The sequence below is a fragment of the Chaetodon auriga genome, chromosome 17 (genome assembly GCF_051107435.1).
Source record: "Chaetodon auriga isolate fChaAug3 chromosome 17, fChaAug3.hap1, whole genome shotgun sequence".
NCBI lineage: Eukaryota > Metazoa > Chordata > Actinopteri > Chaetodontiformes > Chaetodontidae > Chaetodon > Chaetodon auriga.
The window spans coordinates 6,909,243-6,935,197 of record NC_135090.1 but is presented as its reverse complement, the minus strand read 5'-3'; positions in this window follow the sequence as shown (position 1 = coordinate 6,935,197).

Sequence of the window (25,955 nt, the reverse complement as noted above, 5' to 3'; positions counted from 1 at the left end):
TCGGGGAGGCAGGAAAGGATGGGAGGAGATTCTCAGCTTTTCTGTGGAAATGGGTCAGAGCACTAGAATTAGACTCCTCCGTGCTGCTACAACTACTTGTCAGCGCTTCTGGATATTTCTTGCAAATCGACAGGGTCTCTATTGTGAATGTCTTGGGGAAAGTTAAAATGAGAGCAAAGGATGAAGCAGGGAGCAGGGAGGTTGCTGAGGAGGCATAAAATAGTACTCGGGGGTCTCAGCCGTTGCGTTTCAGGAATTCAGTAATCCAATTACCTTGTAGAGAACATATACTACTTTAGGGTATAGCCAGCACAGATGTTTGTGAGTGCACGTGCATATGTACACACACGCACACACACACACACACACACACACCACGCACCAAACACAATACTTCAAAGACACAAGTTTCCCAATGCGAGAATGGTACACACGGTCCCTATGCTGTTTGAAATGCATACATTAAGTTCAAACACACACACACACACACACACACACACACACACACACACACACACAAAACATAATAAATTTGGTGTGTGATCAAAGATGGTCTTGGATGGAGTCAAATGAGCCAACTAGTACTTTCTTTGGGGGTCAATTGCTCTACCCAAAGAAGAAAATACACAATCCTGTGTAAGCTGTGCCCCCACACAGTGCTACAAAGGGATGTTAATGGACAGGTTATGTCATTTCTAATGAAATGAAATGAAAGAAATTAGAACATTTGGGACACTACAAACTCGTGTGAATGAAATAACGTTAGTTAAAGTAGTACTGCTTTTTGACTTACCAGCCATGCCACTTTAAGTTTAATTGGAACTTAAGTTCAATGCAACCAACGGTAGCTCACATTATCAACATGAGCTAATGTGATGGCAAAGATACTTAAAAAAAAATAAAAATGAGTGTGCTGATATCAATCGATGACAGCTATATATTTGTCTTTATGATAATGATGAGACATTGCTTGCAAGACGCTTACTAATGTACGATGATCCCATCTCTCACTGTGATAATGACACATTTCCAGTCAGCTACAGCCTCTGACACTCCCTGAATGATACCGTTCACTGCTTTTAGCCTTTACTCGAGCTAACTTTATTTATCTTTACTTTTCAAAGTGTAATATATTTACTGACTACACTACTTTTGCATTACTTTTACCAAAATAACCGCAGAAGCATGACTAGCATTATATTTGGCAATATTTAATGGTTATATTACACTGCAATAGCTGTAGCATAGGCAGGTCTCTGTAGCAATGTTCCCTTAACCTGATTGGTTTTGACAAGAATTTTGCTGACAAGCGTTATCAGACAAGGTTTTCCTACTTGCACGCCTCACCCTACAGGTATGCTCTCATGTTAATCTCTGTAGCTGTCTGCGCCGGCGCCGTGCAGGCTCGTGTTTCAGCTGCATCTCACGGGCGCAACAACGACCTGAAGCATTTACTCACACTTCAAATCTATTTTTTTAACAATATGTGTGTAAACACAAGGTCAATGCCCAATATAAAGGCACAGAATAAATACATTTTCTACATTCTGCAACAAGAGCGCGCTGCTCTCTGGACAGTCGGAGCTCAATGTGCACCTGAGGCTCTGATTCAAACCATGAAGGTAATGAGCTTAAAATATGAATGTGATGTGCTGGAAAGTTTACCAGAAAGATTCCCAAATATTGTTTATTATCCGCCGGCATCAGCTGACAGTCAGCTATACAGCTAACTTCTGAATGGCTCGATGCAAACAGTCAGTTAAGGCTGGATTGTTTGTCTACAGGCATACCAATCTGTTTCTGAGCAGCCAAAGAGACTCAGCTCGCTGTCTTTTCAAAAATCAAAATGACAGCCTACACATCGGCGCTTCCTTCTGTAGCAGCCAGGCTTTGGCCGACCGTACAGACAGCAGCTTGTAATTAAAGTTTCGAAGACAACAGCCAACATTTAGATTTTATAGCTTTGCTGACTGACAGAATTAACATTAATTGATTATGGCAGACAAAATGTAAAAATGACAGATCTGGGAACAGCGCTGACTGAGCCAAGGGAGGTTACTGTGACAGGACGTTTTTAATGAGTTCATTGGAGCAATGACGCGGCCTGGATCAGAGCCTTGGAACTGCACAATGATATAATGGTCATCACAATAGGACAGAAAGCACTCCATCCATCCAATCAGCGTCATTATATCAGACCTAATCATCCTTATTGACTGTCAGTAATTTGAGGTCAACAGCATGTTATATAAGCACACTGCCAACCTGACCAGATGCTCTATAGGCTGAAGCACAGCTGCTCGCCGGGATTATCTCGCTGCCCGCAAACACACATACGCACTCCTTTACCGACACACCCTGCCCTCCAATCAAATCACACACATGCAGAATTAAGAGAGGTGTCCAATGTGACTAATCTTATCACACAGGACAGATCGGTACATTGTAGACACATCTGTCACACCTAAATAAATCACTCCCACACATTTCCCTGAGTCATACGCAGAGTGCTATTGAGTGAGTGTGTGAGTGCCCATGCGCAGGCAAGAAGAGGGTCAATAAAAAAAAGGCATTGATGGATCTGTTTCACATATGCTCTTGAATCACTAAGGGCCAAACATATGCACACGCACACAAAATATACACACCGGCAGATTTGAAGTCAATTGGTTTTGACCGTATGATGCAGTCAAACCTTTTATTCTAATCCCGGCCCGGTCATCACATTACTGCTGATGAGAACCTTGTTGTTCTCGTCCATCCTCTAACCCCAGGGGCTCAGCTCAATCTATGTCTATCTGCATGGCAGAATTATCCACCATGTTCCCTAAGTGTTAGCCTACATTGCAGCTATGTATGAATCTGTGCAGGAAAAATACGGGGATTGAGAAAATCCCCAGTTTTATATGAGTCAATCCTATACATCTCAGTCCAAAACACGCTGTGTTTGGTATGTGGCTGCAATTTGTATTAGCCTGAGCGCACCCATATAGGAGAAGCAGGGATTTGGGAATGCAAGGGATTTGAAAGATGGCGGTATTGAGGGGAGCTTGAAAAGGAATAAAGTAAAGCTTTCATAACGAGAAAGGGACCGTAAATATAATTATAGTGACATAGTAGGACAGTTAAACTTTAATTACAAAATTTCACTTTAATCACAATGCTTTTGTGAGGCAATCCTCCTGAGAGTCAACAAAATTACACCATTTCATTAACTTGAAATGAGCGTCCCGATCATTTCCTGGTGACTTATCATCCTGACATGTTATGAAGTGGGACACAGCTCGCTGACTCGGGAGCAGGGGCTTTCTCATTGGGCAGTGGACGGTGAATGGGGTCATGGGATCTGTCACAGATGGTGCACACGGGGTACCTCAACCCCTCCTCCGGCCCAGCGCCGTACCCCCCGTGACCACTCTGTCAAGGCTCTCGCCCCCTAAAATAAAGCCCTAATGGGAGGCATCATGGGATATCGATCACAAGCGATGACCATTTAATCATACGGGAACCTGGCAGAAGAAACTGTCAAGTAGTGTTCAATATTTCATTGCATTTCAAAACGTGCGACTGGGTTTTGTCAGACAAGAAAATGTCACGGGGAGAAAGCTTTATTTAATCGCTTGCTGCGGAAGAACAGATTGGAAATGCTGGAGTACAAATGCATGTGACAACACTCATTCAGGCTGATTTTTCAACACACTGTTTGTCTTGGAAGAGTGTGTCTGTGCAGGCGCAGCACACCGCACTTTTCAGAGCCTGACACCTCCTGACACCAACCCTCACTGCATTGTAACAGTGGCTGGCTCCATTCCCCAAAATAAATCAACGCCTACTTCCAAATGCGCACTGCAGCAGGTGTTTAGACACAAAATGGTAAACTTTGATACCTGATGTCAAGTTTTATTTTCCCTTGACAGATAATTTTACTTTTTTTAATTATAGCAGGGAGCCTAGGGGCAGCAAATACTCATTACTTGACAGCTAAAACGCTGTTATTACCGTGATTAAAAACAGAACCGTTTTGCACATTGGGAATATATTTTTCCACGTTTACTAAATCATCTCGTGGCTTCTGAAAATCATGCTGTGACCCCCCTCCAGTAATGTTTTATTTGAAAAGAGTAACAAGTCCAAAAGTGCTGGCAACACATTGGAGATTACAACTTTCAGCAGCAGTTTAAACAGGAAGTGACTCGGCTGGTTGTTAATCATCATCAAGGCTGCATCTGGGCCTGTTTGAGAGATACAATCCCTTGAGTTCCTCACCTTGTTCTAGCTGCTTGCAGCCCCATCGGTCACACCCCATCACCCCTTCTCTTGCTCTTGGTCATTTTCCTCTCTACCCAGATGCCCTTCCCCCACTATGGTACCATCTGCCAGGGTTTCACCAGAATGGGTCTTTGAAGACTGATACCCACAGCGAGGATCTCAGTGCCTAAAATTCTGCTAGTGCGCTTTCGATTTGACCTTTTCTGAGCCCAGAGAAACAAAGAGTCCACATACTCAGCGCAGATTAGATTGTCAGAGTGGCAGAAATAAAGCACGGGAGCCGTTCAATGCAGAAAATGACAAACGTGATAAGCTAAAATGTACTAAAATGCACTGCCAGGAGTTAAAAGGAACAGAGTCAGGCTTGAATTGGAACCTCCTCAAGCTTGCTGCTGTTTCTTTAGGCAGCATCATGAGGTAAAAAAAAATGAGATGATTACACAATAATCATAATTGAATTTGTCTCTCCCCCTCAATCGTGATCCTTACTTGATCATCAATCATGATGTTTCCCTCTAATAGTGGAGAGTAGAGTAGATATTTGACCTGTGCAGCATTTCTTAGCATGGCTTAAATGAGGAATCACATCATTTGAACCACCCATACACATTCAACACACAGCGTAATGTGCTTATATAGTAGTTCTGTTTATGTATTGTGTACTCATCTGGCCGGATTTGATGACGTCTGAAGTCTTTACTCTTACAGAATAGGCTGGTATTGTTTCAGGTTAATCTGAATGCAGCATTCATGTGCCATATGTGCATTGAAGGATTTACTGGCTGCTGTAATCATTCAACCTGCCCGCCGTGGCCATGAAGTGATGCTTGACACTGTGAGCGAGTCAGCCGTCCTCATTCTGTGCAAAAATGCAAATACCAAGCTTCATTTATACGTCTGTGCTCAGAGGTTATGGTGTGCCTCCTACACGGCTTTACGGACAAAATTCCCTCTTTGTTTTCTCTGGACTTTATTTCCTTGCTAAGCCTCAGAGGAGGGTAACATCCTGACAGTCACATGGGACAAACCACCAACAAAAACCAACATGTGACTGCCAGGATGAAGATACCCGCTGAATGATGTTAACAAGCTCTCATATCAGCTTGGATTTTGACCCTCATCACATCAGGGGTCAAACTCCACAGCTTGGATTTTGACCCCCATCGTTCACAGTGTAGTTGCTCAATGAAGGTACTGTTTCACACTCCGTACGGAGAGGAGGAATTATTAGAGCAGCCATTAACTTTCTGTGTGTGCATATGGTGTGTGGCTGTTGTATCTTTGACTGCTTTTAATTTAGTATTCTACCATCAGATTATGCGTTCACTATACATTCTTACCAATATTAATTTTCCTTAATTTTGGACATGTGTCAGCATGAAAATCAGCACCAGCTGCCTAGAGAGGCACACTCGCATATATTACAACATGAGCAGCTGCCAGTCCAAGTTGTTTTGTTTTTTGGCCTCAGTGCCTGCATGTGTGCACAAATTAAGCTTTTTTTTTCCTCCTTTACTCTTTGTTTTGTGCCGCTGATCCTTTGGGGACACCTGCTTTTCCACTTTGTCTGCGTGTGAGGTGGATTCAGCCATCCAAATCAGCATCTCACAAAACTAATAAAATATACAATTCATCCATTCTGTGCAAATCTGCTGGAAATGTGTCATTAAAATTCAGTCTCAGTGCTTTTGTCCCACAGAAAAAAAAAAAAAAAAACAACTGTGGCACTGATCAATTTCCCAATAAATGTGAGATCAATCAAACTGCACTATATCCATCACATCAGAGGTGCTGACATACTGATAGATGATTTTTAATAAAAGACCAACACTAGCAGGCTGATACACAGGTCCAAACCTAGCTCCCACCCCCACCCACCCACCCATCATTTTCCCCAATTCTAAAGCTCTGCTGCCCCCTTCCACTGTCTCCACCCACCACTTCACTTCATCACTCTCCCCTCAAAATCCTTTCCTCTGTCTTCACTGCTGTCCTCTAAGCTAAGCTAAACTTAAACCCTGATCATCGTCACTATCATCATCCTCATCACGGAGCCCCTTCACTGCCTTTTCTACCCTTAGTGGGAAATGTTGATCTGATCACAGCATTAGGTCTGCTCCAAACAAACGAGTACAGCAGGAGGGTGGACACTGTTTTTTTTTTTCTCATCAAGTAAAGTGCTCTTCAAGAGCAGAATGAATAACATTTGGCTGCTGTCTGCTTATTGTGAAGCATAAGAACCTTAGCAGGAAACATAACCTCGCTAACATCAAAACTCCAGGGACTTGATGATGATAAGTCACTAATCCTCTGTTTAGGTATGTGGCTTCAATCAGGTCACAGTGCTAAGAATGAGTGTGTGTTTGTGTGTGTTTGTGTGAGTGTGTGTGTGATACAGTGCTGCATCTGCCGGAATTTGAGTCATGGTGCCTGAACATGGGGAAAATTTACAGGAAAACACACACACACGTGCACACACGAACAGGTGCTCTACCTTAAAAACTTGCATTGCTTGCAGAATCTGAGCGGAAAAAACAGCAGGAAGGGGAGAAAAACTCAAACACAAACAACAAACGGCCGATGCTGATGCTGTTAGAGTTTGGATTGGGGACAGATTAGTGGAATATTAGGATGGGATTAACTGGCCAGGTTAAGCTATTTGATCGTCAACTAAATATGGCTTAGGAGCCACAGACGAGCTGATGTCACATGGAATTAATCCAGCCATGATTTCGGTATGATTTAGAAACTCTTTGGTAATCCACTCATGATTTTAACATGCTGTCAAACTGGTAGGGGCTAAAGAGGGCTGTGTGTTTGTGTGTGTAATTGATTGATGTCTGAGCGTGTGTGTGTGTGTGTGTGTGTGTGTGTGTGTGTGTATGTCACTCTTAAAACAAGTGGTTCCATATTGACCCTTTTCAGGGACTTCTCTCACCCTTAAACAGTTTCACAGGAAAATACATTAATCAAATGCCAGAAAACATTAAATTAAATGAATTTATTTTGATTTTTTTTAATGGAGAGAGTGACTCTACACCAATATGTTGGTAAAATAAGAGATAATCCACCTGACATCCAGTTTGCTCGTTTAGCAACATGTATATAGCTAAGATAGCTAACACTAGTGAACTGAGCGAAGGCATCCTCTACATTCACATTTCCATATTTACCAATATTGCTTGGTGATTTCAATTATGTTAACTTGACGAGCTGAGAGTTAATGCTAGCAAGTTCATTTGCTCGCCAACCTAAACTGACTTTTAAATAACAACGAACTGACACGTTAGATCAGGATTTGACTGTAGAAAGGTTCATACTAAAGACCAAGAGATATGTCTAGATGAGAAAAAGACTTTCTTTGTGGGAAAAAGATCTTTGATTCAGGAGATAGAACCCCGGGGTTCTTTATTCAACTTTTTTCCGAGAGTGTGGGCCTATATGTTTGCTGCTTGTATAATCAAATACGTTGGCTTTTAGCAAGCTGTAAGAGCTAATCCAGCTGCGACTTTAACGTTTCAGTATGGAGATATGTTTGTGAATCAATACACGGTGTTTATATGAGTGTGTGTGTTGGAGGATGTGTGTAAGTGGCGGCAAGTTGTGTGTGTGTGTGTACAGTATGTATGGAGGGTGGTGGTAGAAGGGGGGGGCACCTTTTCCGAGAAAATGCGTGTGCTTCTATCTGTCTGTGATTATGTATTGTGAACGTGCCATGCTCACACGGGAGGTGTGTGTGTGCTGTTTTTGTTTTTCGATATTCACATCTGTGTCAAAGCCCCCTGGACCTCCCCCTTCATACAAACACACACACACGCACGCACACACACAAACACACACATAAACACAAACACAGATACCAGCTCCAAAATCCCCTGAAAGCTTTTGATCCTGCAGAAATGTGGAAGTCCCCCTTCTCCCTCTCTCTCTCTCTCTCTCTCTCCCCCTTCTCTCGCTCTCTCTCTCTGTCAGAAGTGGGATTAAAACTTGCATCCTAGGTGCCTGTGATGGGGAATCTCGCCCCCTTTTCCTATATCAAAAAAAGAAAAAAAACATTTGACAGATCCAGAATCAGGGGAAAGCGTGGTTATTATATGGATGTGTGTGCGTAGGCCTACACGTATAGGTGCTGCACTGCTGTCTGTGTGTCTGTCACAGCTGTCTCCTCGAACACCGACATTCCCATCTTCAAAAGGGAGCCAGCGGGAGCGTGCGGGAATGCCGGGAGATCATTTCCCTGATGTTCCCCAAAGGGATTCCTCCTGCATCCCACTCCCACCGGCTTCACCTCGCACAGATCCGCACCGCAGATGTGCGTACGACATCCCAGGGTAAGGATGATGAAAGTGAGTGAGGGGTGACCTAAAAATGTCACCACAGGAGAAAAAAAAAGGGGGGGGGGGGGGGGGGGCACGGTAATACGAGCAAGAGAGAAAGAAACAAGGTAATATTAAAGGAGGAGGAGGAAGGGAAAATAAGAGCTAAATTTGATGCCATTAAAGTTTTTTTCTGTAAATGATTTTCCTGGTGTGCACATGGGACTCATACTCAGGGAGCATTTCCTCCTCCCCGGCCCCCCCTACCCCCCTCACACACACACACACACACACACACACACACACTCATACATTTATAACACTTTTGCCAGAGCGACTTTTTCTTTTGCTGACTTTACATTTAAATGAGAGAGGGGATTATCCTAATGTCTGACGCTCAGGGCACAAGTGCGGCGTGCGCGCGCTCTGCATGTGCGGGACAGGGCAGTGGTGTTCGTTGCGTTACCATGGCGACAGACGGCCAATCGCAGCGGGATAAGTCTCGAGTCAAAACATTTGACGTGTGTGGAGCGAGGCGAGGAGGGTGAAAGGGTTTTTTTTTTTTTTTTTTTTTTTTTTTTGGAGGTCTTTGGCAGTGTGTGCAAAATTGAGGTGGGGAGGGGTGCACCATTATGATGTGCACACACCCCACACACACGCATACACACACCCCAGTCTGACACACAACCCAGCCTTATCTCCACCTTACTTCCCCTCCTCTTCCTTCCATGTCGCTCTCTCTCTCTCTCCGTTTCTTTCTCTTCCTCTCCTGGGCAGAGAGATGGAGCAGAAAGTGGCGTGTAATTACATCCTAATCTTTGGCTGGTATCTGCTCTGCTACAGGGGCTGTTAGTACAGAGAACTGTCAGGGACACACTAACACACACACACACACACACACACACACACATACACACAGACACCTCCACAGAGATTTTGTCCAGAAGTCTACACATTAAATCTGTGGTTAAATGGCTGTGCATGCGTGTGTGATCTCTCTGCCTGACAGAGGAAGACATTCTAAGAGACAGATGGGCGACTGATTTTACTTCGGCATACAGTGCATGTGCGTTTAGTTATATAATTGCACTTTTAATATAGACCAGCTCTGCCATAATTTCATCAAGACAAGGACCGATAAAGTCTCGTTCTGTTAAAGCTGAACATCTTGAATGTGTACAGGCTTGTTATCGGCCTGTTTTATAAGCCATCAAGTGCATAGCTGCCTCTTATCTGCCTCAAGTTCAGAGTCTTTCTGAGTGATGGAGATCTCTGAGCCAAAAGAGGTCACACAGCAAGGCTATATATCTTCTACACAGAGGAGCAAATGTAACCAGTCTTTCACTTTCATGCACACACACACACACACACACACACACACACACACACTCAAACCCCCTTGCAAGCCCGATGATATATGGATCTATAGCTGAGGAGTCCTGCATTATACATGCAAAGCTAATTTGTTGCGCGCACACATGCAGCACGCAGTCAGTCATACAAACACACACATGCACACACACATGCACTTAACTCTGTTTAAAGTGCAGTGAAGTTGTTAAAAGTAGGCCAGGGCTTGCCGGGGCCAGAGAGCGTAAACAAGTCCTGATCAGTTTGGTTCCCTTCCAGTGGAAGGACTCTGAATTAAACATAACATAGACTGGATCTGTTTATGCAGGGGCCAGGCACCAACCTGAGGCTATGTTCAATCAATCTGGCTGCGAATTAAATCAAAGGATCGCTCTGAATGTACAGTACTGCTGGTTCGACTGCCAGGTAAATTACCATGGGGATATCTTATCTGGAGATACAGTGAGATGTCAACATGTGTAAGTTTGTAATTAGCATTCTGATGCCGCTCTGACATTATAGTGAACATACTGCAAGGCTGAAGGAGCATCAGAAGGCTTGAGCACAAACACACACACACATATTATTTGATATTTGACTTACTGAGTAATGTGCCAATCTTTTTCTTTATTTTTTTATTTTTCTTCAGCTCAGCATGCAACTTACCGTGCCATTAAGTGATTCATTAACACGTTCAACTCGGGAGTTATCGCGGCGTAATTAAGGCGGGTCACAGCTCATTTTTTTAACCAACGTGATTCACCACAAGGTAGGCTGTATTGTCACCAGCTGGCTTTGTTAAATGTGATCAGAACCCAGAAATGCAAAGCAAAGAGGTGGAAATGATTCTTGAGTTGAAACATTATGCATTTCAACATGATATATTATGTGAGGAGGATGGGCCTTTAGCACGTTACAATTGGAGAAGCACAGGTGGAAACATAAAAATGAATGAGTGCTTCATCTTCAGGGCCCTGGTAGTGCACATGCTGGCTCACTGTCACACTGTGATGACTTGCTGGGCCACTAGCATGGAGCCATCATTAATGTTATTAGGAGCCCTTGTGTTTTTTCTACTATAACAAGTCAAAATGCCTCTACCGGGTGAAAAAGGCCTATAAGAGCTGAACAGTGAATTGTTTTAGACTGAAATCTAAACGAGCGCTATTTTTAAGTTGGAAGAGCCAGGATTATATTTAGGCTACAGTACGCATTGTTAACAATGTCTTACGACGCTGTGAGGTGTACTGTGACTGTGATTTACTCAGCTGTGGCTAATCAACATTAATTCCAGGAGCTGCACAAATTACAAAATGAAACTCTGCTCTAATGTGGCTAATATGCTCTCTGGGTGTTAGTCCATCCAAATACAGCCTCAGTTTTGACCAAATGAAAATGAATGTGCCTTTCCATCCATTACTGAAGTTCGAATATTAGGAGTCACCTTAAAGTAAGCTGTCGGTGGTGCTAATTCTCCAGTAAAGTGACAATAACCCGTTGTACAAAAAGAAGGCACAACAATACGATGTAATTAAAAGAGTGCTGGTTAATCACTCAGTCTATTTCCATTGCACTTTGTCACAATTTGATTTTGTCGATACACTAAATTTTCCACCACATTCAACCTTTTTGACGTAATTTTGATTTTTATTTATTTTTTTTTTTTTTTTTCAGGAATTTTCAAGCTTACACTCAGATTTGCTTATGCAGAAATAACAGGTGGATGGAAACACCTTATATCTGTGCCCTTTACACTCAGCCAAAGATGGTTTCTTCAAGACAGAAATTCCACTTTATATTATTCTGATGTAGGCAATGATGACTTGCAATATCCTACTAAATATCTGCTAATTTGTTCAGAAAATCCATAACTAAACTTAGCTTTGGTTTTAGCCAAGGCTAGCTGCAGCTATCAAACGCACACAAAAAGTCACATGATCAGCTGAGATCATGTGACTTTTTTGTGGCTGTTTCTTGCCAGAGTTACTTCCTGACACTTTCTACAACTGATGGTGTTTGGATGACCACTGAAACATTACGTTGATTGTTTCCTTTTAATAGTCCAGTGATTTTAATAAACCTTTTTTAACAGTTTACAACCCGGATGTCTACATAGTTAAATTTGACCAAATGTGCAATTACCAAAATATATACTATTTTTGGCTTCATGTTTTTTAACTGGCAGAAATGATCAGTCTCATCTTGGGTCAGTGCCCACCTCAGCTTATCCAACTTGCTTTTCCCCGTGTCACCACGTCTACTTCAATGCTACAGTGAAGATATTACAGGGACTCGGTGAACTAAAGACTGAGGATAAAACTGACAGTAGTACATTAGTTTACATGAAACTATGTCCAAGGTCAAGTTTATGCTCACCGAGAAAACGCAGAAGAAGAATCTCTCAGGCATACAGCACTGAAGCACAGACACTTAGAGCAACATGAATTTCTACCACACATCACTTTTCCCCTCCCGGCTACAAAATTCTAGAGGTCAGTGCGAGGTCACCTGGGCTGGATCGTCGACCTCTTGATGAGCGTGTATCCTGAGCTGACCTCGGCTCTGTCCCTGTGCTGGTTCTGTCTCTCTCTGCTCAACGCCGCCCTGGGCCTGGCCCTATCTGTCTGGAATGGCAATGAGCCCAGCGATTTTTCAGCTTTGTTATGCATTTTCAGGCAGGCCTACAGACCCCTGCTCTGATTCATAGGGGCCCAGATACCTCAGATGGGATGAAAGATCTTTTATCTACTGTAAAGAGGTGAGGAAGTCTGAACTTTAAAACAGCATTATCGAGCAAAAGGAGACTTAAGTGTGTTTTTACAGCGGCTGCTCCAGTCCAAACTGGGCCAAGTGTTGATTAAACGCACCAGAAATACAGTGGGAATAAGAGACAGAACAGATAAGAGACTTCCAAATATAACAACACACACACATTCTTACACACAACACTTCTCACAAGGACATCAGCAGAGCAGACAATATCTACTGTGGCACTAAGTGTTTCCATGCTAAGGAATTACAAATTATATCTATTTAACTCTCAGGGCCGCAGAGAGCCTTTGTCGAGCCAACAAATATGAACCAGGGTGAAGCTAAGGAACAACAGGCAAGGCCGATTATTCACCACCAACTTTAACGCTGCAAGGACGCCGCGTTTCCTTCACATGCAACAGCTCTTTCACAGAAAAAATATGAAATCCATTTAGCAATAAAGTCAAGAATACACAGGAAAGGAATGCATCAGAAACACAATGCGGAGTGTTGCTGGCCGAGTGGCGTTTGAGGCCAGATAAGGTATCAGCCTTTACAGTTTTATTGAGAATTATTTTGTAATTGTTCGGTCTTGACTGGAATCAAACATCACCCAGGCCGTATTAATGTGTGCATCTTCCACTCGGACATTCCAACAATGCCTGCCTGTGTTGTGTTGATGAGGGCTCTTTACCGCTCGTCTATACGTCCTCAAAATATACCAGTGCGTCAGTGCTGACGCTCTGAGCCACATTCCCAGAAACAGCAGCGCATTCTACACAAGTAACCCGGGGTCGGTGTGCACTCTGCTTCTCTCCGTGGCCTTGTGGTGAGCGGGGAATTTGGCCTAGCTCACGTTTATTTATTCATTCTTGGAGTCAGTTTAGCTTGCTGCTTGTGAATTGAAGTGGCAGTCCTGTGTCACAAAACGCTGTAAAATGATGATCAGGCTGAATTTTCCATATGGCCGTTGAGCTGGATACACGCGACGGCATCGAGCCATCTCATCTCCACGTCGTCACACTGAGGGGGATTAGGTCGGACAATTGTGTAAGCAAATGACGCACTGAGGGCTTGAACAACCTGTTTTTACATGGGAGCAGTCAAAGGAGGAGTATGTTTGACTGGAAAGTGCCTGGTCGCAGGACACAGACTATGTGGCAAAGCATAGGCTTTTAAAGTGGATCATTAAAGACAGCTGAGCTGCTCATGAGCAAGGCACCAAACCTCAGTCCAAACCTTGTATTTATGCATCCGTTTGTGTAATTTTGTCCATTTCGTACCACAGCAGATCTGATCTTGTGGTTATTGGGTGCAGTTAGGCAATCAGCTGGTTCCACATTAAACAGCAAATATGTTCAGTTCCTTTTGTTTACTTTTCATGTCCTGAAACCTCTCACCAAACGCCTGAAGGAGTTTTCACACTCAGCAGCATGTTCAGATGTCACAGCAGCTTTTGTTCTTGCAGAGTAGAATCATGCTCAGTGTTTTATTCATTTCACCTCACGTGATTTCACATTTGAAAGCAGAGAGCTGAGAAGCTGCTGGAGCTTGAGGTTCAGCTCTGAGGGGTATTTGTTAATGTCCACCATGAAGGTCAGATCACACAGACACTTGCTATCACTGAGTTTCCACATCAGCTTTTCCTTCATCTCTGTTATTATTCGACAAAGTGACACTTTGGAACATTTTTATTTGTCTGCTTGTAGCAGCTCTGCAGCAGCAACAAGGCTCTCCTTCACAAATTCTCCTTCTGAATGAGGTTTTAGCTTCTTAGCTGTTAGCTCGCTCACCACAAAACACTGGAAGGGAACCAAAACGCCACAAAAGGCCTCTGCTGAAGAGTGTGAACATGAACCTGATCCTGAATCACGACCACTGGGTTAAATAAAGATGCTCCACTGTGTCTTTCACCTGCTGGTTGAAGCCAGGCTGCTGTCCTTGTCCTCACTGTCTCCTGTTGCACAGACAAAGACGGATTTGCCTTCTTATAGTACAGAATGTAGTTCTGTCAGTTCATGTTTAACTGCACCTCACATTTGTTGATGTTCTTCTACAGACCTGCTGCAGTGTGAGCTGGACAAAATTCAATCGGAGTGAAGTCATAGTACACATGGGGATCATAGCACACATTTGCGTATTGTCTTCTGTGGGTTACAACTATTAAAGATCAAATTACCGAAGTCAAAGTACTCATTCTAAATGGCCTGTTTTAGAATCATATATGACTGGATTATAAATTAGCAATGCATTAATGTGTTCATTACTTTAATCTTGCAGCTGGTAAAGGTGGGGCGAATTCTAATAACTTGATATACTGCTGAGTAGTTTAGCCTATTATAACATGTCATCATTTATTAGTGGATTAATATTTTGTATGAATAATGAGAATCTGCAAAGTAACTTATAACTAAATGTACTCAAGTCAAGTGCTAGTACATCAAAACTGTTTTTATGAACAGTACTTGAGTAAATGTACTTTACATTCCACCTCTGAAACAAACAGATTTGCAATTGAAAGACACAGATAAAAGAGTAATTACTGATACCTTGAGAATATCTTTACCAGTGTTTGTACAGTGTATAGCAGACACCTTGACCAGGTGTCATACATGTCAAAAGTAGATGAGGTGTACCATTAACCCACGCTGACTCACACACGTGTCAGACACAAGTAAGACGAGTAAAGACAGACGCTTGGTAACCGCGAAATGCTGGAAAAAAGATCATCAACAGTGTGCTTTAACCGTCTGTGGGTGGAATCACAATGCAGAGATAATGGACTTGGCAATGAAGTTATTAGCCAAGCGGCAGCAAACATGGTCAGAGCAGAAAGAAAAGGCATGGGGCAAAAGTCAAAACCCAGTGCACTTCATTCAGATGCATTCACTTTGCAAAACCCAGTCCTTTAACTCAAAAAATAAAGGCTAAAGACAATTAAGTTCCGCAAAGCTTCTCCTTAGGTGAATCAACTCCTACTTGCATGTCAAGTTAACATGCCCAGTCTGAGGGAGCTACTGTGGTTCCATGCAAATATGTTGTTTTCAGTTTGACACCACCGTGCACCACACCTTGGCCATTGTGTTCAATGGCCAACTGTCGAGATCGTGTAGTCAATTTGCATCCATTCCTCATGAAGCATGATTGTGGTGAGGTTCACCACTTTGTGAACACATGATTGTATGAAGGATATTACCACACGGGCTCAGGAACACTTCATAAAACTGTTTACAAATGATTGCGTTCTCTTTCATTTCCACAGCATCCCAACTTTTCGGGGTTGTAGTTTTAAACCATGATGTTCCTATCAAACCACATGCAGTACCATCAACATGTGTCTTGATTTAACGCCATTATGTGTATGGATTGGAAATTTGTGATTTGGCGACTAGCGAGTTGTATAAAAAAAACAGCAATGGAGGCTAAATGGGTAAGCTGTGTCAGTGTCCCTTCACGCACTCTGCTGGCAAAGCACAAAACACACACACACACAAAGTTAATTAGGCCAAGATGCTCAAAAAACCTGAACTTGAGAGTATAATTTCCACTTATTCCAAGACTTTGCTACTCCACCTCATAAATGTAGAGGGACAAGAGGGAAAAGTCAGTGCGTAAATGCTAATGAGCTCGCACAGTCGGTACGACTGACCGTTGTAGGACATGTAAACAAGGAGTGGTAAAAACGTGCATGGGAAAATGTGAAAGTTTGCTTCCTGTTTGCTTTGAACGCTCCTTCCTCCATATGTACTTGTTTTGCGAGTCCAGCTGGCAGTTTGAACAGCTAGAGACTAAACATGACCAGACAGAGTGATTCCATCACAGCTCAACGATCAAATAAAGTTCACAATTTGTTTTAAGACAGAACGCTTAACAGGGTCAATAAAAACGTGTGATTCTGCATCTAAACTTAACATATCTGCCTGTGGAGCGGCGTCTGCTAGCGCACTGCAGCTCAGCGTTTTACTCAGTGTTTTATTCAAATTCATCTCCACACCAGTGACGACAGCTCTGCCTCAGAAAAGTTTCAACGCAGCAGCGCTTTCGGACATATTTGTACTCTCTCTAGCCCTGAATTACACACATACACCCACAGAAGCAGATTACAAAACTATCCAAACAAGGAGAATACAAACCAGAAACCGCCCCTTAATCCCAGCAACACATTAAGATGAAAAGCGGCGATAACGGCACACATAAAAGATTAATCTAATAAGTCTGACTCGCTTAGGCTACCACAAACAGAAGACCACTGCTGTACAAACAGGCTGAGGTAACTGAGTCTGTGTGTGTGTGTGTGTGTGTGTGTGTGTGTGTGTGTGTGTGTGTGTGTGTGTGTGTGTGTGTGTGTGTCATGGCCTGACAGGCAGAGAGGCCGTGCAGCACCAAAGCTGCCCTCACCATCTGGCCTTGGCAAAATGAACAGTGTTCCTCCACAGTCTCTCTCTCTCTCTCTCTCTCTCTCTCTCCTGTCTCTCTCTACCTCGATCGTTCGCTGGGGGATTTGATACTCATCCATCCAGAGAGATTAAGCGTTTCAATATTCCAGTCATATTCCCCGGGTTGTTTTGCTTTCTAAAAAACGGTGTTTGTATGCCAACATGTTCGCGGGATGGGTGGGTGGGTGACTCAGTAGCCAGGCAGAAAGAGAGAGGGAGGATTGGGGGGGTAGAGGAAAGGCGAGAGGACAGGAAACGGCATGAAAAAATAAATCCGGGTGTCGTGGCGAAGCAGCAGGATGAAGGTGAAAAAGTAGGCAGACTGTGGGTCATGTTGGTATAACGAGTGAAAAGGCGAATAAATATAGCAAGTGTACACATTCACGGCTCCACAGGATACCTGCGGGGGGCCTTAGGGGTGTTGGGAGTGTGTGTGTTCATGTGTGTGTTTTGTGCCCCAGGGTCTGAGGTTAGAATGAGAGTTCACAAGTTCAGGGACTTCCTGCACCGTGGAATAAATGTGGAAAACACACGTTTGTATCGCAGCTCTGTAACCTTGACTTACAATAAACCCAATCGTTCACTCCAAATCCGAGTCACAACCCTTAAAGAAATGAATTTTAGCGTAACGGCCTCCACGTTGAGGGATTTCCCTCGTCTTGGCATCTTTACGAGGGCATTTCAGAGAAAACAAAAACACTCAGAAGTCCAACTCATTTGACAGGAGTGTAAAACCCACAGCGCTGTAAGAGGCTTTACCAGAAAAGATCACACATTCATGTCCTCCTCCACCCCCCGCATCCTTTTTTTTTTTTTCTATTTGCTTGTTTGTTCCTTCTGTCATTTCACAGAAACTGACGACAGGATTAAAGAGTGCAAAGTGAGGCTGAATGAGCTTTCGGTCAATCTCGCTCGACTCCTTTTTGATGATCTCAGGGCACATCTGTACGTCCAGTTTCTCATGAAGGCAACACGGCTGGAATATATGTGTTTCTATCCTATATGAAAGCATAACAGAAGAAGACACACTCAAAAAAAGAAAACGCACGCTGCTCTGCGGTCTCCCGTGATAGCCGGGGTTAGCGTTCACTCACATATTCCCCCATGTGCTAAATAATTCAGGGAGGACAACAAGACTCACCCCATCTCAGGTCTTAACCCCCTACTGTGCCTCATCGCTCATACAAACACACACACACACACACACCACATTCACTCTTTCCAGAACAAACCCATCCTAGGACACATAACACTACTAAATATTCCATTGTGTGGAATTGCATGTTTTCCTTTATTCAAAAGAAAGAGCGTGCTCATTACTGAAAAGCATAATGATGATGAAAAACAGATTGGGAGGCATAAGGGAAAAGACATAATTACATCAAAGGGCTCAAAAACAGAAATCCACATTTCAAACACACACAGTGAACAACAGAAGTGTTCAGGCCTTCAGTGTTTGTTTTCAACACCCTTCCGAGCTGCATATTTGATACGAGCTCCCGCCAGCTAATTTTTTATTCAGCTGCGGAGTGATTTTCCATGTTTTTTTGTTTTTTTGTTTTTTGGACACCTTTTCGGCAGAGATGCGAAATGTCATCTGCTCCGGTAGCAGATTCCCTGCTCAAAACTGCAATCAATAATGGGAACTAATCCAAAGAATTTCTCTTAATTAGAAATATCACTCGATGGCTTTCAGTTAATTACCGTCACCCATTTACGTCCTTCCACTTCCAAAGAGGTGGGAACACCCTGGAGACATCTCCATAATAATATTATTAGAAATAACACTTTTTGACCACTTGGGGGCAGTGTAAACAAACAACAAACACAATACTGGCTTATTATCGCCTTTAAAATTGATACGGCAAAACAATGAGCTAGAAGAATACATTTCATTTGATCCAAAGTTAACAAAAAAATATATTACAGCAGCTTTAAGTTTTTTGCAGATGTCCAGTGATCTATCACTTCCACGCTCATTTTGGCGAAAACTTCAAAAATACTATGTGTCCAGTTTCCATCAGAGGAATATCATCTCGGCCAGGCGAATGGAATGGACAATGGAAACCAGACTGCCTGGTGGAAATGTGGCTTATTAGTCCAGTTCAAATGAAGAAAAGAGTTCACACTTACTTTGACCAAAAAAAAAAAAAAGGATTTTATCCTGAACTTTATCCTGAAATCTTTCTTGCAAGAGGCTAAAAGTCACCGTGTTGTCTTCAATATCTACATATCTTAAGTAAACAGGCGGCATTCAAATTGATAAAAATCAATCAGTTGACACCAACATTTGAAACAGATGTTGGTGCATTTCTATGGTACCATAAGACAACTGGTCATTATCCACCCAGCGTTCTTCATAATGTCAGACAAGCCACATTAGATAATGACTTGGCTAAAACTGAGGAAAAATCAAATGCTGCCATTTCGGGCAACTTAACATTCGCTGGCAGCGGATATAAGAAACTCTGTGTAGGCTGATGCTAATTAGCAACGGTGCAATCCACCAGACCTGAAGAGCCACATCACATGTTCGAGTACAAGAAAGTCCTTGCAGCTCCTTTCATAGGCAGTCAGCAACGGAAAGACATTCATACAGTAAACTGCTGACCTTATAGTATTTCATTGGAGGATTTTACACACTGCTGCATCCCTGATTGTGCGTCACATACATTAAACTACCATTAAGCAAGCACAGCGCTCAGAGGTGAAAGGTGACTGCATTGTGCACCAGGTTCCATCTCACATTTTTCAGCTTAGCGTCATCCCGACAATGAAAGCTCCCCTTGCTTTCTGTACACAGGTGGCCAGTCCATGTAGTCTCACTTGTGGCTCTACATGTCTCTCACTCACAGAGGCTCATATACACACACACACACACACACAGTTTTACACCCGGGCTGCGATATCTCAGCCCACACCAGATGACCAACTGTTTGGCTGCTTCTTGCCAGCCAGCCTGTGGTTCAGAGATCACAACACAGCTTCCAGACATTAACATGACTCACCCTTCACTGCAGTCACATGCAAGTGCACACAGAGTACATCCACACACACACACACACACACACACACACACACACACACACACACACACGCCTCATCCTGTTTGTAGGGAGAAAGTCAGTCGATGCTGGCCGGAAGATGAAGGGAAAAATGGGAAGAATTGAAATAAAAGAGAGGAAAGTGGGAAGTAGATGATGAAAGGAGTTAAGGTTGAGTCTGGGTCCTACTGACCTCAAAGGGTTTTACTGTTCCCTCATGTCTTTTTCGCAACTTTCCGTTCCTCTAATGGTCAGCACTGAAGGACTTTTCCAGTGTGACAAAAGATTTTTGTTCATTCTTGGCATTCCTTTACATCCTTTAAATTGCCTTTCTGGGCTTTTATCACATTATATTTGCTACTTTTCCTTCAGCTCGACAGTTGTGTTTTTTTTCTTCTTCTTCTTCATAAAAGAAAACAGTTATTAACAGTCATTTCATGAAATGTGGCTTTACTTTCCATTCCCTTTTAAGGATCACAGCTGCCAGAAGTTGTCTGCCTTTGGTTTGTCTCGACTAGGTTTTTGATTCACAGAGGTAATCAAAGTGAATGTGAGGTATTGGTTGGCGATAAAAAAAAAAAAAAAAAGCAGAAAATGAACATGCAGTGAACCTGAAACTTCAGCAGAAACCAGATGCTTGTCTCGTTTCTGCTCAGAAACATTCAAAACGTCTTAATCACATGAATCGCCGACTGGAAGCGCTGTCAGAACATGAAACGCTAACACTGTGCCGTTGTTGTGATGCAGCTTTGCGGTGTAAATTTTGATTTCTAATTCACACATTTTGTTGTTGACTTAAGTGTGAGTCTGCAGAGCTGCTTTCTGTGCAGACTGCAAATGAAAACGAGTGAGTCACGAAAGGTTAAACAGAACTGGATACAAAATGTGTGTATTTTTGTGTTGCACGTGCTTTAAAGCAGAATCAAATGGATTCTGGTCGCATTGAAGCGTTCCTTTAGACAGTGCCCTTGACTATCATTCAGACATCTGATTGCTCTGTTTTCCCAATAAAAGTCTCTAGGGATGGCAATGTTGTCACTTAGAATAGCTATTTAATCTATTGGGATCAGCATGGAATTTGGTACAGTGGTTGATGGTCCCCAGAGGATGAATCCTTCTAACTTTGGTGATCCCCTGACTTCTCATCCGGTGGAATCATCTGGTCACAATTAAAAAAAAAAAAACACCTAAACCTTGGTGCCAAGGATTGCTTCGTCTCACACAGTCCGCTGCCCGCCTGCCCAGAGCAGACGCTGGCAGCTTGACACGTGTTCTTTAATATTTTCATCACTTTAGTCGGTGACAGCACACCCACGTCAGCCCCCTTTACTCATGTTTTTCTCATCTTTCCACTTTCATTCGATGTTCTTCAACCAGCTGATCACACAGAAACTGCGAGTTGCACGGTGCCACTGGGTTCATGAAAATTGCCTTGTTAATAAAAGAAGTGGAAAAAAAAAAGGCTAATAAACTTTGAGTGCATCTCTTTTTTTAATTAATATTATCATTATTAGAGCCCCACAGTGGAGAGACAGAAGGGAAATGAGGGAGAGAGATGCAGCAACTCTGCTTTTAAAAGAACAATTCATTCAAATTCACCTCTCCCTGCTGTCCCCTGCGCATGAAGTGTCTTGAGTCATACTCATCACAGCAGTAGGAAGTCATGCAAAGGACTGTTTTACTCATAAATACCTCAAAACAGACATGTTGCACTTGGTTTAACAGATGCAAAACAGAACAGAACTTGAAAACACACAATGATTTTAAGGGATGGAAATTTTTACAGTGGCTAACGGAGCAGAGGAGACAGAGAGAGGACTCGCAAAAAGACTGAAGGCATACACACACACACACACACACACAAGTCCGAGAGCTAGCAGTGAAGTTAAATTGAGGCTGATTGTATTCTTGGCGTAGACTTGTCTTTGTCCCTAAGCTCTGTCTAAATATTGAAGCAGATCGTGGTGAAAAGAGTCGGCTATCCAGAGGATTCAACCCAATCTGCATATTCATCACAATTAATTAGGATTCCTCTCTCTGCCATCATTTTTTATCTTTCCTGCTTTATTTCTCAAGAGGCAACTACAAGACAATGCTGGGGCGGTGATCGGAATCAGTTATTAGGAAAGGGGGTGGTGGTCGTGTGCAGGCGCACATGCACACACACCTTCCTTGAATGATGCTGTCTGCATCAGATATGATGATGAGTGCTTCACAGGCGGCGTTCATCTCTCTGTTGATGCAAACTTCCAGTGCTTTCTCTCACTTTGTCTTTTCCCTCCTTTGTCTGGGCCGACTGCGCATCGCTCCTCCGCCGGAGTGACTGAGAGCGGCTATTGTCTGGCGAGGCATACAAACGAACTGCCGCTCAACAGCCTTCTCGCAAGGCTAACTCTTTTAATTGCTCAAAGAAAAGGAGAAGAGGCGGGAGATGGCGTGAGGCCTCGGGGTGAGAAAGTAGTGAAAGTTAAGTTTTATGAAATCTGTCTGCACAGCGAGGAGTGAATGTGGTTATATGCACGCTACCATCCCTGTTTTTTAAGTAGCCTGTAATGCATGCTCACATGTTTTCACATCAGAAACCTGGATTTTGAGAGACTTAGGTGGGATAATTCTATTGAAAAGTGGAGGTCTGGCTGAAGTAATGCAGAGGATATGTTGCATGATCCTGTCTTCCACTAGAGTGATAACTACAGCAGCATACAGGCAGCTGGACACCAAACTGGGTTCATTCTGAACTGCTGAGGGACAGTAAGCCTGCACACGATGATAGATAATGTTAGACTCATGCATGCATGTACAGTATAACCAGGTTTCTCTATGTAAACATTTCCTGAATATTCCATTAGATTCAGCTTTATAATGATCGCACAGATTAGGTACCAATGCAATGAAATGAAATCTAACCAGAAGTGCAAACAGTGGAACATGCATATAGATAAATTATGAAGATTTGGAAAGTGAACGATAAAAGACAGTATGGAGTGTGTGCAGAGATGAATGTATCTATATGTACAATATGAATCCATTTGTGTACAGTCGGGCAAATGATATCTTCCATCGCACCACGCCAGTGGAATGGCAACACAAACACTGGTCTTACTATCAAAGAAAAACATTGTGTATAGGGGGATGTTATGGGTTTGAACGAGGTGCCCAAGGTATCTGTCTATTCAACTCCATTCAACAGCAATGTCTCCTCTATTCAAACAACAGCTCCCTTTATATAGCACCATATCACAGCATCACAATCCAAATCATATCTGCCAGGTTAACTACTCTGGAGCACAGAGCAGTTCGGGTTAGCAGGTGAGAACAAAGACGCGTAATGTCAGATCCTCAGAAAAGGTTTGGATTAAAGACTTAAAAATCACCTGTCACTCCTGCTGATAAACGGAGCTCAGCGTCTCCACCAGAGACATGTCGAAATGCACAGTGTAGATTCTAGAGATTACTTTTATAACATCTTAGTTCTTATAGCTAGTTAGATCTGGCACAAGACTTATTCCATACAAACAATAAGGATTTAAAAAGCTGATGTTTAGAGTCTCAAAAGGGCCTTTAAGTGCTTTAAAACCCATCATCAATAAATAAGCGTTGGCTCAGGAGATTGCTGCAGTGGCTCCCTAACTTTTTACCTCGTGACCCCATTAAAACACAGAGAGGCCTACCTGTGACTCCCTGTGAGAGTGAGGCTGCACGTCTAGTTCAACGCAGTTCAACCAAACAATGATTTTTCTTTGCTAGATTTGTTACATTTGAATAATTTAACAGTTGCCCCGTGGTGTTTTCCAACCAACAAAAGTTATGTTTACATTCAGTGCTTCTTTTAAAAACTCATCATATGTAGTCCTGAGGTCTAGCAAACACGCCCAAAGCATTTCCGTTCTCAGACATTTGCAGAGGCGATTTTTAAAACAACCTTTGAGCTGCAATACTTGTTAACTTGCTATCAGTCTTCCTACAAACACTCATAAAAACAGCCCCTAGAGCTACCAGTGGCCCTGAACTCCACAGGGTAGCTTTAAGAGGGCTGTAGAGGCTTCTCAAAAAAACAGGAATAGGCATCTACAGCCACACTAGCGGCTCTGTGAGGCTGAATTTTTAGGGGGAGACAAGGAGAGTTCAGTTGGCTGCAATCTCCAACCTCACCACTAGATGCCACTAAGTCCTCCACACTGGACCTTTAAGGTTTACGCATCGCTATCAATGAAAGCAGTCGAAAACATGAAGCCTGTCTTACTTTAAACGTATCTAAAGGTGGAAAAGAAATGTGGTGCGACAGCCAAGAGTGCGACGGACATTTTCGAAAATGATGTTTAAAACAGTGCAATGATCACGACAAGGATCTTCTTAAAGTTTCTGAATTTTGCGCCGGCGGTGACTCGGCCACTTGGTTCCCCCCCGGGTGACGAAAGTGTTGAAAGATCAGACGGGAAATAAAGGGTAAAAAGTGAGAGCGTGTGAGACAGATGACAGAAGTTGTCCATTAAGCGAACGGAGCAGCCCTGGTGTGAATATTGCGTTTTCATGTTTACCACAATTACAGGCCTGTTCACTGGTTCACCTCCTACAGAGGGTAAAAATGGGAGAGAGGGACACTCCTGTGGGACGATGAGAGCATACCCTGCCCAGTCAGGGTTGTGAGAGATGAACACACACACTCTCACACACACACACACACACACACACACTGCCACTGCTGTCACATCTCCAGTGTCTCCAAATGATCCTAATATGCGTCTGTGTTCGGTGGGGAGCTAAAAGTCACTTTGTCTGGAATCAGCTTAAAATGTTTTTCCTCTTAAAGACAAGTGAAACATTTGCCTTTGAGAGCAAGGGGCTACAATAGAGTTTTTAGCGTTTCCTCCTCGAATCACATTGTCTTGACAGCAGCGATGTGAGGTCAAGGTGAAAAAAATAAAACTAGATCAGCCCGTAAGCTTGTTTTTTCTGCTCAGAAAACGAGTTGAGGCTCCGCGTGCGTCTGTCCGTCCACTGATTCCTCCCTCTGCAGACAGTCTTGCGAGGCTGACTCCTACATAAAGATTGCGTGCGCAGGGGCAGCGAGCTGAACATAACCAAGATTTTTATTGTCACAGGAAAAAGTTGCGGACGCTGACACGCAACATCCAACTAATAGGCTGTGGCCACGGGAGACTGCCGGGGTCAAAGGTCAGCCAGATGACAACTTTGAACCACAGGCCAAAAAAAATAACCTCTCCGTTGCTGCTAATCTCATCTAATGATGTCCCTGTAGGCTGACATTCCTTATGCCAACCTTATTGTCATTACAATGCTCCATTTTCCTTTCTTTTACTCTTCCGTGTGACAGGGTGAATTTTTCATGCCATTAGATCTCAGTAACAGCATCTACTTTGCCCACATCTGCTCACAGCGATGTGCATTTCTCATCTCCAGTGCGGACATCAAGTATGACTTCACACTGCATGGAAACACAGAGGCTCCGTGATGTAATTGGACTTCTGTTGCCTGTAGTTCATCCTTCTTATCTTCATTTCCTGCACTCGTGAAGATTAAAATCAAAGGGTGCTGGACTCTCCAGCTTTAGATCGACCTATCTGAAGAGCTGAGGATGTTAAATGTGTACCATCATTTCAGATTAGCGCCGCAGCTCCTTTTTATACAATAGCTTTCATGTAATTATCTTTTTAATTATCTTTGACCTTGCTTTCAGAGCTCGTTTCCTTACTTTTATCAGTTCTACCTTGCTGTCACTTACTTTGCGCTGCTGGGTTTTCAAGGTAATTTTCACTTGTGTGCAGCTG